Below are 12,864 nucleotides of genomic sequence, written 5' to 3' on the forward strand. Positions count from 1 at the left end.
CTTTTCTTCTGTCATTTAATGGTCGGGCATTGTACAGCTACAAGCATTTCACCCCCATGTCATACTGTGTATGGTTGTGTGTGTGTGACAAATAAAATTTGAATTTGAATTTGAATTTAATATCTATCTATATCTCTTTATAAGTACTAAAGAATTTGTATTTCTTTGATTATAAAAACAACTTTCAGTATTAAAGAATGTGATTTGAACAATTTGAGACGGTTCCAGACTCTACATTATGCCTCTCAAAGTTAACATGATGATAACGCTTTAACGCAAATTCCTTTTAACGCACTATTTTTGAAGCATGATTAACACATGGTCTTCGACCTTTGGCTTGTCACTGTAGTTTGGGGTGTCTGGAAGCATTACATGAGTAATGTTGTAGATAGTAAGCAGAAATGGATAAAGAAAAGTGTCTTTAGAATGGCAAGTTCAGCTTTAAAGCTCTGCCAGCTGCTTAAAGTTATTTGTGCTTACTGTCGATGTTAACTGGGTTACCACCGTAGTACGTCGAGTCTCACTTGCTGGCCAAGCACACGAGGGCAGTCCATGCGGGATAGTTTTCAACAGAGACATCTGGACAACTCTACGAGGAGCAAACTTTTCTTGGCCACAGATAAATGGCCAAGATACCTACAGCTTGAAGGTAGTTATATTACGTGGGAGTATATAGTTAAGTGTACTTTTGGCATAGTTTATGTACCTTTGAAGTTTTTCTGGAGAATATTTTGGACGGTAGTTGTTTTGAATTATTGCATGCATGTGAATAAAGCAAATATCTATTTGTCCATTCTCATGCTGGTAATAACATTACAAACATTAAAAAGCATCCTGTCAAGATCATTTAGAACAGATTACAAAATCTGTGATGAATTTGCGATTAAGATGTAGACTAAGATTTGTTTGTTAGTGTGATTCCCCCTTCCCCATGTTTAAGTTATATACTGTGGACCAGCCCACTCATAGACAAGCAGCAGATGCAGTAAAATAATTATTACTGGGCTGGGGGGTAAAAATGCTGGCACAGCGTACAGAGTACAGTGTATATTATTATTACAATGTGCACAGTGGATCTCAGTACTGTAGTGGTAACACTGTAAAGTTAAAATACTGCAGCAGCAAATTTAGTTACTGCCATGAGAATAGACATGATGTAAGTTAATTAATTATGTCTACTAACATCTCAGTCAGTGGTATTTATTCATGTAGTGAGCAGTTACATGTCGTAACAATACTTACATTACTTTGGCAGTAGAACAATTGTTGATGGCTCAAGTTTTAAAAAGTTTCCGCTGAAATATTAAAAGAGGTCAAATGCACAAATTACACTTCCACCCACACATTATTATATCACATATAAAAGTTTTTTTTTCTTCCACAGTGGGAATAAAAACTTAAGACACGCCGTCTGTTCTATCTATATATATATGAATTTCGTTAGTGAAGAAAGTTTGGAGACATTTATACATTCTGCTCAATATTCAGACAGTGGAAGTCAATACATAGGCTACTTCTCATGACTTAAAACTTTGTGTTTTTTTCTCAACATCTCGTTTTTATGAAGTGTGACAGCCTCGATCGCCTGGAGACTTTGTGTGTTCTTGGTGTATCTGATTGGAGACAACACAAGGTCATATATCTGGTGCAAACAAGACTCCCAATGCGGCCGCCCACCACTATCATCAGCTGAATTCAGACCGATATAGCGTACACACAGATTGCCCAGAGAAGTTGTGTCTGTGTAACCTCTCAGACCTCTCTGCACCTAATCAGAACTGGATATTGTTATTATTAATGCAGAACGTTCAAAGTGTGTAAAGGCCTCACATCACACTGCATCAAAGTACCAAAGTATTTCAGAGAGATTTGCAGTGCAGATTTTCAGAAAATAAGATATTAGGGTCTGGTTGGTGGAATACTATACAATGATAAGAGTTTTTGAATATTTCACCTTGTTTTTATGTTACCTTTAAAGACAGAGTTTGCAGAGTGCAAAAGGACAAGATCACATTTGACAAACAGAGGAAACTATTGCACAAAGATGCAACTTGCAAAAAAAGCAGGTTACATGAAATAAAAGTAATAAATGAATCATAACAGAAAAATATAGAAAAGGAAAATCAAAAACATGTTGCAAGATCATTTTGCTGAACAAAGTCATTATTTTCTACCATAACCTTAAGTTATATATATATTATGTGAATACCTCAAATTCTCCAACATTGTCTAAGAAGTTTCTTCTTCAAGAATCTTGCCGTCAGACAACATTAGTAATAAATTGCATGATCTGTTGTTTTGGCACTGTGTTCAGTCCAACCCACGTGGTTAAATTCTTCTGCAATCCAGACCATGAATTTCCCCTTTATTAGTTGCAGCAGATGGTGCTTTTTGTTTTGCGTCATGTAATCTATGTCCTTTTTGTTGATGGCAGTGATATTTGTCATTTTGTTCGTAAAATGCTTGAAAGAGGTGTCTTTACTATCGTTCTGTATGTCTACATTTCAGAAACTTCTAATCTTGTACAAAACCTCTTGTCTCTTATATTTGGAAAACAGAATTTGGCAATTTAACATGCTTTGCACTTTATTTGGTTCAGGAGGTTAAGCTGAATTCTTTCATATGTTTAGGGTGAGGAGTAGAGCTGCTGCTCCACATCAGGAGGAACCAACTGAGGTGGTTCAAACATCTGACTAGGATGCCTCCTGGATGACTTCTCTGTGAAATGTGTTGGGCATTTCAAGACAGACCCAGGACTCTGTTGGCGAGATTATCAGAGGTGGGACCAAGTCATTGTTTTGCAAGTCTCAAGTAAGTCTCAAGTCTTTATCCTCAAGTCACAAGTCAAGTCTCAATTAATGTCAGGCAAGTCAGGGTCGAGTCTCAAGTCACTGGTGTAAAAGTCCGAGTAAAGTCACAAGTCTGAAACGTTGAATTTCAAGTCCTTTCGAGTCTTTAAAAAAAAAAAGAATGTTGCGGTTATGCTAAATGTAAATATTAGACCATGTAATTTTAAAATCTGTGTTTTTCTCAACACATGACGAAATAGTGAACTTAGAAAATATACACAAATTGTGAAATTGCACCTCTTTAAAATGCAGCTCAATTAAACCTAGCTCCAAGAAAAATTTTCACGGACAGTTCTGAGATAAGCTGCATGTTATTCTTGGATATGCTTGTAGGACTGGCTTTAAAATCGCATGACAAAAATATCATACACATTAAAAAAACTGTATCACCAACGGAGCCTGGACAACATTTGCTAGTTAGATGAAGTCAGCTATCTCATCGTAGCAAAAGAGAAGCACCACCTACCGTTCTTTATGCAACTTCAACTGTCGGAGAAAGTTGGAAGTTGTTCCATCTCTGTCTGTGATTCTCTTCTTGCATGTTTTGCATATTGCATTTCGTTTTTTTGTTGACTACTTCATAGTTTATGTACCTGAAAAAAATAACTCCTTGCAGCATTTTTGAGGGTTTTTAAAAAAAATCTGGTTAATTTGATTGGCTGTGCTACAGCTCACGCACACATACGTACGGAGTGTGGTTTGAATAAATGAATCAATGAATTGAATTAATGGTGCACACTTTCTATATAATATGTATGTTAAATTTTATATTTGGGGTGAAATATCAATTCTTTTCAAGTAAACCGGTTCAAGTCCAATTCAAGTCCCAGGTCATTGGTGTAAAAGTCCAAGTCAAGTCACAAGTCTTTTTCATTTTTTCAAGTCAAGTCTAAAGTCATAAAATTAATGACTCGAGTCTGACTCGAGTCCAAGTCATGTGACTCGAGTCCACACCTCTGGAGATTATATCTCTGTGCTGGCTTGGGAGCTACTTGTTCATGTGTGGTTTATGATTTGTTAGCACATTTACTTTGCTATACTCTGGGCAGCACTGTTCCTAAAAACGGAGCCGAAGTGAATACTAATGTTCACAGTATTGCCTTTAACACTAAGGCTACAGTTTTTATTTTCAAAAATGTAACAAAGTTTATTTTTCCCATACTTTTACACTTGTGCAGAGTTATTGTGCATGTTTGTTATATCTGGAGCATGCTAGCTCAAGTTTCTGTCACGTTAAAGAGTGTTCAGGTAAAATGCGAAGTACATCAGAATAATGCAGTGCATGTGTGGCTATGTGTCTTGATGACATGATCAGACTTGCGTTAAAAGGTGATTCATTCCCTCTTTAGAAAAATTGATTTATATAAACAAACCAAGGCTCAAAAATCAAAGTATGACCTGAACCATTGCTGTCGAAATTTGTTTGTCTGTTGTGTTGTCTTGGGCCATTGGCACTGCCTTAAAAATGCCTCAAAATGAAAATTTAAAAAAAGAAAGAAAAGAAATAACACAAAGTCTACATAAACAACATTAAAATTAACATCCTTCATGAGTTCATTTTCTTCTGAGATTTACAAAAAGCTTTTTTAGGTAAAACTGGCTTAGAAGCTTTAAAAGAAATGATTTTATGTTCTTTAAATTCATAAAATGATTCAATTTACTTCTAAGAATTTTTGATTTCGGTTGCATGGAGCTTAATTTAAGACCACAACTTGTAATGACTAGTGAAATAAAACGGCAATATTAGGAAAAAGATCTAAACGCATTGAAACGTATGTTTTTGTCCTTATTTGTGTTCCTTTTAAAAATTTTTTTCCATTTGCAGCGGGTGAGAAGCCTGAAACTTACTTTTGGAGGAAAATTGTTTATATAGAACCGCATCACTCACACTGAGACACAGATCGAGAAAGGTTTTTATATCTTAAAGTGGATGCATTTCCACTAGGTAATGTTTATTTATTGGTATTGTCTTTCCCATATTCTCTCACAGTCTCAATGTTGACATAAACAGCATATCTAGAGAATCTATATTATTGAAGCCTGGTAACCATGGATACGATGTGTGTGTGTGTGTGTGTGTGTGTGTGTGTGTGTGTGTGTGTGGCATTTAGTGACCAGAAATCAACCCATCATTTTCTTGATGCTGGTTAACTCGTGACAGGTGAGAGCCAATAACGCGTCTGCCTGCTGCTCGGCCATTCGTGGTGAATCTCATTTTCAATCGTAATTGTCTTCAGGTCCTGCCTGTCTCTGCAAAATAGAATATAGTGGCTCCAAAGTGCTAATCACTGAGCTAAAACAGTGCAATCTATTGTTAAAAGCATGGTGCTGGATGGATGGAGTGGGCTTATGTGCGATGGGCAGATGGATGCTTAGACAAGGCAGGTGGGGTGCTAGACGGACAGACTGGCGGGACAATGCCTTGTCACAGTCCCTTGTGGGATGTGATGGCACCCTTTTCCTGCCCTCCATCCCCATGTTTCACCCACGTGTAAACAGACCCACACACATACAAACATTTGCGAGCTCATGGTTTGGGTGGGAACTGCAAAAAGGCGATCACTGCCATCTGTCGTGTAGACTTAAGGATTTCCCTGCTGAAGCACAGCAGAAGTTCCCAAGAGGGAAAGGAGAAGAGGGAGAGAACCTTATTTTTTCATTTCTTTTCTTTTCTTCAGGTAGCAGCTCTACTGCACCTAAAACCCAAAGTACATGCATTTCTAACACTGCACATGGCAGTTTTAGTATAGCTAGAGCACTACCATGAAAAGACGAATAAAGTCCTGCAAAAGCACAGTCGACAATTAACCCCGAGCTTCAGTAGCAATGCAAAAATGAAACTTTCACAGTGAGACAAGTGCAGTGTGTGTGCGCGTAGCTCCCTGTGTGATGAATATTGAAGTATGTGCACTCTACTGGCATCAGTGAGGCTGTCATATTACCTCTAAATGTCCTGATGTTAAAGTAGAGTAGTGGTGGTACAATATACGTAGAGGACACCTTCGCTCTGTGTAGTAAAGCTGAATTGGCTTTCTGAAAGTGTGTGTTCAGGGGACACAAACACATCAGAAGATACTAAAGAAGTAGTTCAAGCAGTTCAGTGTGTGTGTGCGCGCGCATGTGTGTGTTTCCAAGACACCAGCTTTAAAGCAGAGTTTTAAAAGTGGTAGGGCTGCAGGCAAGGCCATCCATCAGAACACGGCACAGACGGGTAACTCCCTCAGCACGGCGTTCCTTCTTCTCTCTCACCCTCTTCTCCTCTCTGTTTTGTCATCCCTCACATCAGCGTTATTAATCAGTTGAACTCTCCATCAAAAACATCGCAATGTGACTAAACACTGATGAAGGAAACAGATGGAAAGCGAGCTGATCAGATAATAAGAATTAATAGGTAATAGCAGCTTACTTTGATGAATGTCCTAATTATCTTAAGCCTTAAAGCTGAGCTAGTCAATATTTTTATATAAACAGTGGATCAAATGAGTGTGTGCTGTGCGTGGTTTGAACTGACTCACCCCTCGGAGGATTCAGCATTTTTATATATTTAAGTATCTTATTATTTTATAGTCCTGAAATCTGCTCTTGTTGACCTTTTTTTTTCTCCCAGCAGGCTGCTGTGTTTCGCTCTCTGTAATTAAGTCGATATTAGGCCTTAAAGAAAGGTGTATTGGGGGCTGTTGTGATGTTGTACACATGCATGTTGTGGACTAATGAGATGACACAGCTTTAGCTTCATCCTATTATCATGCTGTGTTTTTCAGTCTTTTGGTTTTCTGACTCTCAAAGAATTCCAATGCACTTCAGAAGCAATTTTAGGGTTAAATACAATGTGCACTAGCTAACATGCTAGCGATGTCATGTATGTGCTCCAGTTAGAGCTGCTCTTGCTTCTCATGCTTTTATGGTCTTAACTGGAAAAGATGAAAAATTTAGCAATGATTGTAGTGCATAATGGGAGTATATGCCGATAGCTGCACAAAAAGCATTCTGTTATTCATTTGTCATTTACAAGATCATCATATGTGTATTACTGGAACGATATCAAAATTTCATGTTTAAGTTTTATTTCAGTTTTAAATATCATGGTTATCATTAATACATGGTTATTAGATGCACTCCTAGTATCGACCCTTAAACCCACAGGCATCCAGCTCTGGCTTGAAGTCAGCTCTGATGCAATCAAAGTTCATTAAAAAGACAGAGAGATCCTACTGTTTTTCATTATTCAAACATGAAATCAATTTGCAGACCACAGTAATGACAGACTAACAATGTGGATATCAAATCAAATCAAATCACTTTTTATTGTCACATCACATGTGCAGGCACACTGGCACAGCACATGCGAGTGAAATTCTTGTGTGCGAGCCCCACAAGCAACAGAGATGTGCAAACACAACAACACAAACGAGCAAAATACAAGAATGGCCAACCTGAAACTAATAAATATATGTACAATATATAATAGTGTATGCATTTCTGGATGTGTATACTAAATATTTTCCTACGTGTGTGTGTGTGTGTGTGTGTGTGTGTGTGTATACACATTTTTACAAATTAAATAGTAAAAAAATAAAATATAATAATAATAATAATAATAAAATATATAAAATATACAGAGTTGAATATGTGCAAAACAAGTGGCATTTATATACAGTGTGGAGTGCATAATGTTGAAGTTCCAGTAGTGAAGCTGAGGTGTCTATGACGTGTTCAGCAGTCTGATGGCCTGATGGAAAAAGCTGTCTCTCAGTCTGCTGGTACGGGACCGGATGCTGCAGAACCTCCTTCCTGATGGAAGCAGTCTGAACAGTTTATGGCTGGGGTGACTGGAGTCCTTGATGATCCTCCCCGCTTTCCTCAGGCACCGCTTCCTGTAGATGTCTTGGAGGGAGGGAAGCTCACCTCCAATTATCCGTTCAGAGCACCGCACTACTCGCTGGAGAGCTTTGCAGTTGTAGGCGGTGCTGTTGCCATACCAGGTGGTGATGCATCCAGTGAGGATGCTCTCAATGGCACAGCGATAGAAGGTCCTGAGGATGCGGGGGCTCATGCCGAATCTTTTCAGTCTCCTGAGAAAGAAGAGGCGCTGCTGCGCCTTCTTCACTGTTTTGTTTGTGTGTACTGACCACGTAAGATCCTCAGCCAGATGTACACCAAGGAACCGGAAGCTGCTCACTCTCTCCACAGCAGCGCCGCTGATGGTGATGGGGGTGTGTACTTCTCTGCACCTCCGGAAGTCCACTATCAACTCCTTTGTCTTTGCGACGTTGAGGGTGAGATGGTTGTCTTGACAACAGTGGGTCAGGGCGCTGACCTCCTCCCTGTAAGCCGTCTCATCACCGTTGGTGATAAGACCCACCACTGTAGTGTCGTCCACAAACTTCACAATGATGTTGGAGTTGTTAGTGGCTGTGCAGTCGTAGGTGTAGAGTGAGTACAGGAGAGGGCTCAGTACACACCCCTGTGGAGCACCAGTGTTCAGTGTGATGGGGGATGAGGTGATGCTGCCCAGTCTGACCACCTGGCGTCTGTCAGACAGGAAGCTAAGGATCCAGCTGCAGAGGGAGCTGCTCAGTCCTAGATCCTGCAGTTTCCTGTCCAGCTTCGAGGGAACGATGGTTTTGAATGCTGAGCTGTAATCTACAAACAGCATCCTCACATACGTGTCTCTCTTCTCCAGGTGTGACAGGGCAGTGTGTAGTGTCAGGGCTATGGCATCATCAGTGGACCTGTTGTGGCGGTATGCAAACTGTAGAGGGTCCAGTGAGTCGGGTAGTGCAGAGCAGATGAAGTCCCTGACCAGCTTCTCGAAGCATTTGCTTACGATGGGGGTCAGGGCTACAGGTCGCCAGTCGTTCAATGAGGAGATGGTGGAGGATTTGGGTACAGGGACGATGGTGGCCATTTTGAAGCAGGCTGGGACTACAGACAGAGAGAGGGAAAGGTTGAAGATGTGCGTGAACACTCCAGCCAGCTGGAGTGTTTAAAAAAATATTAACTGCCTCCAGGAAACATAAATACTGTAGATACACAGGGAGCTTTAAAGTGCAAGCTGAGTAGCCGTGTGTGTGTGACGTGTGGTTCCACAGACTTGGCTTCTATTTAAACTGAATTGAACATGGGATGAAACTGACTGTTGTTATATATGTAAACACAACAAGAATAAAACAGTATTCACTAAATTATGACATCTGAAGATCGATCTAATGCAACTTATGCATTAGTGGGAAAAAGTGGAATTGAAGCATGGCCACAGAGGCTATTTTTTTCAGTGAATAAGAAGAAGACCAAACAAACAAACAAAAAAATCCCATTAAAACATAAAGATGACAGGAAGGAGTTGAATTACATCTGAGGGATATGATTTAATAGCAGAAAGTGTGTGTGTGTTTTCTTAACTTAAAATTCCCCTTTTCACTTTATTTAGAAGTCTGACATGTACATCAACAAAGTAAATTAAGCGATTTAGAGAACAATTAATTTATAAAAAAAAAAAGAGCTGAGTGTTAAGGAAAACTAAATGTTAGCATGTGTGAACTCCTTTTTGTTCCAACTACTCTTGATCACCATGAAAAATACTGTATGAAGTCTTTTAAAGACATTTAAAGACAACTGTCTAAAGTAGTCATCTTTCTCATTTAGCACACAGCAGGAGATGCATGGAAATAAAGGAGGCAGGAGGCACAGCACAACCCACCAGCTTGCTCTGAATTTGCAATTACCTGCACTATTCTTGCATGCGTGCAATCGGATATCAGGCAGACCTTGTTAGAGAAAGCTGGCAAGTCAAAAACCTTTTAATAACAGATGTGAAAGATTTGGATATTTGGTTCTCACACCCACTTCTACTGTATGAGAGGTTCAGGACGGCAAATGTATTAGATGTCTTCTGTTAGAGTGTGTGTGTGTGTGTGTGTGTGTGTGTGTGTGTGTGTGTGTGTGTGTGTGTGTGTGTGTGTGTCTTTCTTATTTTGTCAGGGCGATGTGTTCAACTAAGGTGTTCACCATGATCAACAGGACACTGGCAACCAGTGTTGGTCAAGTTACTTTAAAATAGTAATTAGTTACTAATTACTGATTACTTCTCCAAGAAAGTAATCCCGTTGCCCTACTGATTACTTATTTGTAAAAGTAATTAGATACTTTATTACTTGGTTACTTTTTAAAAACATGATACAAAACCTGAATACGTAACAAAGCAATCGACCTTTCAGCCAAAATCATTTTCTGCATAATCATATAAAATTGAATCAAATGAAAAAGCGTCTTTTAAAAAATTGTTTTATTAGTTTTAATCTTTTAACATTATGCATGAAGCAACAATTATATGCCACAGTCTTTGACTTGAAGAAATTTGTTAACATTTAAACCTATATTCTGCATATTCCAGAATATAAAATAAAATAATTTTTTGGTGTTTACACTCTCTCTTTCAAATAGATGTAAGTATAACACAGCAAAAAATAAACAAAATAAAGTGGCACTATTCAATTCAATTCAATTCAATTCAATTCAATTTTATTTATATAGCGCCAAATCACAACAAAAGTCGCCTCAAGGCGCTTCATAGATACAGAGAAAAACCCAACAATCATATGACCCCCTATGAGCAAGCACTTTGGCGACAGTGGGAAGGAAAAACTCCCTTTTAACAGGAAGAAACCTCCGGCAGAACCAGGCTCAGGGAGGGGCGGCCATCTGCTGCGACCGGTTGGGGTGACTCTTAAATTTTCAGTTGTTTAGCAGGCGTGGGGCGGGTGGAGGTTTGCCCGGTCATGGCCACAGTGCTCATGTCAGTGGGGGGATGAGGGGGTTTCTCTGTGAATTTCACATTCCTGTGGCAGCGTGCTCGGTACTTGCTCAGATTTGAAGTTTAGTTTTTGTAGAAAAAAAGTTTTCTCAGCTGTCAATATGCTAAATGTTCCCATCTAACACATTTTATTTTCAGTTATTTAAATTGTCCAATTCCCTTTGAGCACCTGAAATGAAAGGACTGTGTTTAATATGTTTTAGTTTCTCACATTTTTATGCAATCTTTTTGTTCAACCCACTGAATTAAAGCTGAAAGTCTGCACTTCAACTGCATCTGAGTTGTTTCATTTAAAATTAATTGTGGTAATGTATACAATTAAAATTTATGGACCTAACTGTATATTTATTGCATGTGACTTTTAAACATTATAGAAACGTTGAGGCAAATGTAAGCTGATTACATGCAAATATTGTAAAAGTAAAAGCCATATTTATATCTTCAGCTTTATAAGTTTCACCATGTTGATTTTTTGGATGAATATAAATACAGGGTGGGCCATTTATATGGATACACCGTAATAAAATGGGAATGGTTGGTGATATTAAAGTCCTGTTTGTGGCACATTAGTATATGTGAGGGGGCAAACTCCTCAAGATGGGTGGTGACCATGGTGGTCATTTAGAAGTCGGCCATCTTGGATACAACTTTTGTTTTTTCAATAGGAAGAGGGCCATGTGACACGTCAAACGTATTGGTAATGTCACAAGAAAAACAATGGTGTGCTTGGTTTCAATGTAACTTTATTCTTTCATTAGTTATTTACAAGATTCTCTTTGTTCACAGCCATTGACATGTCGAAGAGGTTAACACATGAGGAGCGGATCGAAATTGTGTTGATATCTGGTGAACGCAGTAACCGGGTCATTGCAGCAGATTTCAATGCAATACGAGACCACCCATCTCCCATGCTACAGTTAGCAAACTGCTTGCTAAGTTTCGTGAAACTGGTTCAGTGTTGGATTTGCCAAAATGTGGACGCAAGAAAACTGTCACTAATGAAGAAACATCAGTGGCTGTCCTAGCTTCATTCAGCAAGAGTCTACAGCACACACTCGCCGCATGTCACTGGAGAGTGGCATTAGTCGAACATCCCTTCGGCGGATATTAGCTACTCACAAATGGCACCCTTACAAACTCCAGCTACTGCAGCATCTCAACGAGGATGACCCAGATCGGCGCACAGAATTTGCAGAATGGGCAAAACAAAAATTGGAACAGGACCCTCAGTTCACGTAGAAGATTTTGTTCAGTGATGAGGCAAACTTTTATGTGAATGGTGAAGTTAACAAACAAAACCACCGCTATTGGTCTGACACTGAACCACATTAGATGGATCCCTCCAAGACAGTTGGAACAACAAAAGTGATGGTTTGGTGTGGTATATGGGGTACAACGATAGTGGGTCCATTCTTCATCAATGGAAACCTCAAGGCCACTGGATATTTGAAATTGCTACATGATGATGCGTTTCCCTCTTTATGCACTGAAGCTGGCATGTTCCCTGAGTTTTTCCAGCAAGATGGTGCACCACCACATTATGGGTGCCAGGTCTGAGCATTCCTAGATGAACAGTTTCCTGGAAAGTGGATTGGTCGTCGTGGGCCAGTTGAACGGCCCCCAAGGTCTCCCGATCTGACCCCCTTAGACTTTTATCTTTGGGGTCATCTGAAGGCAATTGTCTATGGTGTGAAGACACGAGATGTGCAGCACCTGAAACTATGGATACTGGATGCCTGTGCTGGCAGAAACTTGTAAATAACTCATGAAAGAATAAAGTTACGTTGAAACCAAGCACACCATTGTTTTTCTTGTGACATTACCAATAAGTTTGATATGTCACCTCTTCCTATTGAAAAAACAAAAGTTGTATCCAAGATGGCCGACTTCTAAATGGCCACCATGGTCACCACCCATCTTGAGGAGTTTGCCCCCTCACATATACTAATGTGCCACAAACAGGACTTCATATTACCAACAATTCCCATTTTATTACGGTGTATCCATATAAATGGCCCACCCTGTATATCAAATAAGAAATAAAATCCTAAAAATTCTTATGCCAAAACTGGACAGCCTTTTAGTACAGTTAACCTCAAAGGAAACCATATTATTCGTCAGATGTAGGTTTGGGTTGGTTTTTTCCCCTGTGGGTGTGGCTAGTGAAATTCAACTTTCTCAACTCAACTTTCCAAAGAAATT

Source organism: Copadichromis virginalis, linkage group LG20 (assembly GCF_057382275.1).
Source record: "Copadichromis virginalis isolate Kocher_CV1m ecotype Utaka linkage group LG20, C_Virginalis_male_GT1.1, whole genome shotgun sequence".
In the NCBI taxonomy this organism is placed as follows: Eukaryota; Metazoa; Chordata; class Actinopteri; order Cichliformes; family Cichlidae; genus Copadichromis; species Copadichromis virginalis.